The 5,402-nt window shown below is 39.7% G+C and overlaps 1 protein-coding gene across 1 annotated transcript in view; it reads left to right on the forward strand.

Annotated features, from left to right (window-relative positions):
• The window catches only part of Pdzrn4 (PDZ domain containing ring finger 4), a 341,948-nt gene that overhangs the window by 109,384 nt on the left and 227,162 nt on the right, over positions 1–5,402 (forward strand).

Below are 5,402 nucleotides of genomic sequence, written 5' to 3' on the forward strand. Positions count from 1 at the left end.
TCCTTCCTTCCTTCCTTCCTTCCTTCCTTCCTTCCTCCCCCCCCTCTCTTCCTTCCTTTCTTTGTAATGGGAAACCAATGAATATGGGCTAACAAATAAAGGATCTATAATAGACAGATCATATCAACTAGGGAACTAGTTTGTAGGGGAAAAGGGGCTAGATTGAGTTTAAATAGATGAGATTATATGTAAACCTAGACAAAAGCAGAGTGGTATTCGACCAAGATTAAAAGAAGTGAAAGTCAGACAGTAATAACAACAAGGTATGTATGCCTGATACTTATTTCTATGACGAAGGAGACAATACCTGGGCTACACAGTGGTTTGGTTTGACAATGGTTCTTCATTTTCAGCTACAGATCACCTATTTTATTATAGATCACTTCATTAGGGCGTTTTAGAATCACAGAGGTCTCTTGTGTACTATCTCCTTGCTGTCTTTTGATTTTCTCTTAGCTTGTGTTCTTCTCTGCATCCATGTTCTCCTCAATGTTCCTAAGGTTCATCCTCATGTTAGTGTCAATAGGAAGGAGGACCACTCCGAGAGTCCAGAAACGTGATTCTCAGCCCCTTTACAACTAAGATGGGCCTAGACATGGGCTCAGCAAATACACTTCACAATATACATTCACATCTGAGTTAGCGAGATGAATGTCTACTGAGAGAGAAATACTATTAAATGAACTAGCACCATCTCCTAATGTCCTCCTTATGCATTAACCGAGAACTTCCTTGTATAAAGCAAATAAAAACAAGACATTCAAACTCTATGTTCATACTATCCAATGCAATGATAGAAAATGAAGTTATGAAAGAAATGGAATTTGAGTTACCCAAAAAGTATCATGATTATCAGGCACGTGAGTGCCATACTCTGTTTTAACACTGAGTCCTCTCAGAAGTAGCAGGGGCTGTCATAAACACCATGGAACCCCAAATGTAAATATGCAACTTCCCTTATGCTGCATTAGAAATCGTTAATCTGATGGATATGTGTTTCACCCCATGCCACTTAGACATTTAAGGATGGTATTATCCTAGCAGGATATTCTTCCAAAACACCCCAGTAAGAAAGAAAAACATCCAAAATATAACTATATAGATCTTCTAAAAGAAAGACCATGAGATCTCAAACCATTTCAAGGCAACCACTAACTCCCTGATGTTTGGCTCTATCACTGTTGACTACAGCAGTCAGTACAAGTTATACTCCGTGGTCCCAGATACAAAGCCCAAAGAGCGGTGTGAACTTGCTGCTGTGTCACTGACAAGTAGTTTGCACTGAAGATTGCCTGGCCTTCTCTTAGCCTCTGCTTCCTTATCTCTGTAAGCAAAGGCATCATGAAGCATCCTTAGGAAAGGGCTTGCGAACAAAACTATGGTCTAGGAAATAAAATTGGCTACCAAAGGCCATGAGCAGATGCTACTGCAAGAGACAGTTGTAATCTTCACAGCAGAAGCTGAGAACAGTTGCTACTTTCCTTAAAGGTCATTGCTTATATCCCAATAGGAATGGTGACGGAGACACAATGGGGACCTGTTGTCGTTGTCTAAGATGGCACCTACCCTTTCTAGCAGCTATCTGTTTGCCTTTTAATATAATTAGGCAGACCAGATTGGTATTTAGTCTTGTTCTGACAACAGCAAATTAGGCTTAACTCTTTAATTACAATGAGAAGGAAATCACCTTTCTGATATCCTTCAATTAGCTCAAGCAGCTGTTAAGTTATAATTAAAATTTCACATGGATCATTTGAGTTCTTGGAATGTTTCCATTTAATAACAAAACATTTGCATATATGCATTTGGTCTTTGACAACCTTTTCAAATCTGTCAGTGGTGAACCAGGAGCATGGATACTGTATTAAACACAATCTTTGTAGTCTCGTAGCAGACAGCTGGGTCCCACAAAATGAAAAATGGAAATAGAAGAAAGGGATCAAAAAGTATTAGTGCCTTTGAGTTTTCTGGAGCCTGTTCAGACTCTCAAACTTTTGTTTCATTTGTAGTTACCCAGGAGGGAAGAAAAACAGTAATCAAGAGAGAGCAGTTATTCAATGCTTTCTATGAGTCTCATTATCCCACACAATGACAAGCTGTCCCATTGTGACTTTATATATGGCTCCTTGCCTTGAATTTTCAAAAGTGCATGCAAGAGGAAATGTTACAAGTGAAAGTTCTGTTTCTGTTTTGGTTTGACAGTGGAGCCAAGCAAAAATCCATCTCTTTAAAGTTGCTTTGGCCACAATTTATCTGATACAATTACAGGTTCTACTGCACGACAAAAGAATACACATACTTTAACTACATTTACAACTTAGGTATTACAAGTTTTAAAAACACTAAATGCTGGTTAAATTAAAGGGGGATTCATTTAAGTGATCATAGAAATTATTTTCCGTTTGAAAAACCTGGGATTATGGCCTCCAAATTAAATATCAGGGAAGTAACTAAAGCATAGGGTAGTTAAAACTACTTTATCCCTTTTTAGATGTAGTTTAAATGTTCTGTTCTTTGTCGTCGGCAGAAAGAGCCAATAAAATTGTGTATTAGTGGCAATGTTGGGATATGATAGGTTTTATGATCTTATATTGATGGCTTGAAGCACAGGCTTTATTCAAGTTTATTCATTGATAGCCTACATTGACAAAAGGAATTCTGTATTGGCTAAGAACGTAATGGTGTCTTTCTCAACCATCAATCTGTATTGTACACTATTGAATTTCAACCACCACAATAATTGTATCTCTGGGAATTAAAGAATGCATGCGGGGAAGGAGGAGAGATGAAAGAGCAGTGCCTGATGTCCTAATTACAGCAGTGTGCACACTTTGGGGGGCTCCCAGCTGTGAGCAGCACATTTTCCATCTGCCTTCCCTAATTTTATTCTGACCTTTCAGAACTGATTTCATCTGGAAGAGAGCTGGCTCAGACACCTTCACTGGGTCAGTTTTCTCTTTGAACGACTGAAAGGAAGGATCCGTAACAAGTGGCATTCTGTCTAACCTAGTACCTGCTTCCTTCAGAGCCTGCATGGCTGGGTGATTGGGAAGTTGCACTGCTGAGTGATTTAAAGGTTTAGTTGAGGTGTCCTAGCTTGGGGACCAGGATCAGATTAAAACTCTCAAGTGTAGAGGATCTTAAGAAACTGTTTAACACATTTTTATAGCTTACAGAAATGAATAATGAATCCTAAAAGGTGATTTTATTTTCATTCTAAACTGTAAGAAGATTTCTCTCACCTCTCTCTCTACCTCCCCTCCCCTCCCCCCCACAAACACACATGCATGTGCGCACAGGTATTTACCCATCCTACTTTAGACATTTATTGAATGCAGTGTTTAACTTTGTGCAATGAAATACTTAACTCCTCAGTCATCCCAACCACCATTTTATCTTGCAGTATACATTACATGTAAGAAAAAAAAACGAGCCCATATAAGGTTAATCGTGATGAAGAGCAGAGTCAGAAGTAATTCTATGTTTCTTCTTTTGAAGTTCATTTTCTTGATTAACACACTATTATATCCATTGATTATTTACCTAGACAACTTCACCTGGGCCTCAGATTTAACTAGGAGCTAGGGATACAAAAAACGGACCAAAAGAATGTAGGCCTTGACCTCATGCTACTGACAGCATCAGGATAACGTTCTCCATTGAAGCCAACTTCACACGTTGGCATAATCCCTACAAGTTGAAAGGCCTTGAGTATCCACGAAGCACAGGAGGCCTGTGATCATGCCAGCATGTTTGCATCTTCTGTAAGGCAATATGGACACACACTCTCTCTCGGCCCCACTAGCCATGACTAGCTGTTTAGGGAGTAGCAGTGCAGCCCTTAGGATGCTCCAGCGCGGAGCTGTTAGGCACAGGATCAGCGTCTCCATCGCTCTTAAGTTTCCTCTGGCTTATAGCAGACTGCATCCCACATAGGCACTAGCTTAGAGACAATCCCCTGGCCAGATGCTATTAGAAAGCAGCAGTCTATGTGGAAATCTGAGAGCAAAGGACTGATCCTTCTCAGTCTCACCAAGGGGAGAGGTGATTCCACATTTCCTAGCATGCTTCAGGAGCAGAAGTGAAGGAGAATGGAAAGGTGTGGCGCTTCCAGCAACTTGTGCTTCTCGAAGTTCTATTCAGTGAAATGTGAATTTGTACTTCCTGGTAATGCTTCAGGAGGTTTGGTTTTTGAGGTGTAGGGAGAAGAAAAAAGTACAGCCCCAGTGGCGATTCTACAGAACAAAATTGTGCTTAGGTTGCCAGAACTCTCATACATAATTTCTCCAGTATTCCAGTTCCACCCCTTATTCCAGTGTATAACCAGTCATTTCTCTCTTAGTTGTTCTTAGTAATCAATCCATCACTAGGAAGTCTTGGATTGAAACTCTAGAATCTTCTAGGAAGTGTTCCATCTGGTTCTGATCCATCCACAGTCTGTACATGCTAACTCCTCTGCAGTAGGGAGGCAGGAAGCTAGGGTTAAGAAGTTTGGTTCATTTTCCCCCAAATCCCTCAGCTAGTAAGTAGCAGAAACAGGTGTTGTGGGACTTTCAATGTGCATTGGAAAGGGTTTTGTTTTTGTTTTGTTTACTGAGAAACACAAATCCACAGCTGTATCACATGTAGGTGTGATGTAGACACCATCACCTTTCCACAGCCTGTGGGATATGTGCCTGTGTGATATGTGTATGAATTAGGGTACTATGAGCACTCAGACAAAGCTGGGATATAATTCTTCTTTTAAGAATAGCTCTTACTACAGATTATTTTTCTTCTGGTTTCATTACTTAGCACTTCTAAAATATATTTTTTACTTACCAAATTAATTTAATTTAATCATTGAATTTAATACTTAAAGGACCTAGAATAGATTGTTACTACAATTCGGGGTGTTTTGGTTTTGTTTGTTTTGTTTATTTGTTTGAGACAGGGTTTCTCTCTGTAGTCCTGGCTGCCCTAGAACTCTGACCAGGCTGGTCTCAAACTCGGAAATCTGTCTTTCTCTGTTTCCCAAGAGCTGGAATTAACCACACCTGCCTTGTTTTTCAAAACTCGAAACATCACCTCTGATATATGTCATGTTTACCCATATTATTTGTGGGGATTCTTTGGCTTCCTGATGGGTTTTGCCTTTGTTTCCTTGCTTTTGTTTTGTGGTGTTAGGTATTACAGGAAATTTGATGACATTGTGACCCCTGAGGTTGTGTTATTTACTGAAAATAAAAATATTTATAGATGTGGTGTGGCTCAGCCCTTAGCACACATCTTTAATCCTTCTGGCTAGAATACAGGCACACCCTTTTTTTTTTTTTTTTTTTTTTTTTTTTTTTTACCCTGTAGCTGTCTTCAGACACTCCAGAAGTGGGCTGCAGGTGTCTGGTGATCCGACGATTTTAGGC

Source organism: Mus pahari, chromosome 17, assembly GCF_900095145.1.
Source record: "Mus pahari chromosome 17, PAHARI_EIJ_v1.1, whole genome shotgun sequence".
NCBI lineage: Eukaryota > Metazoa > Chordata > Mammalia > Rodentia > Muridae > Mus > Mus pahari.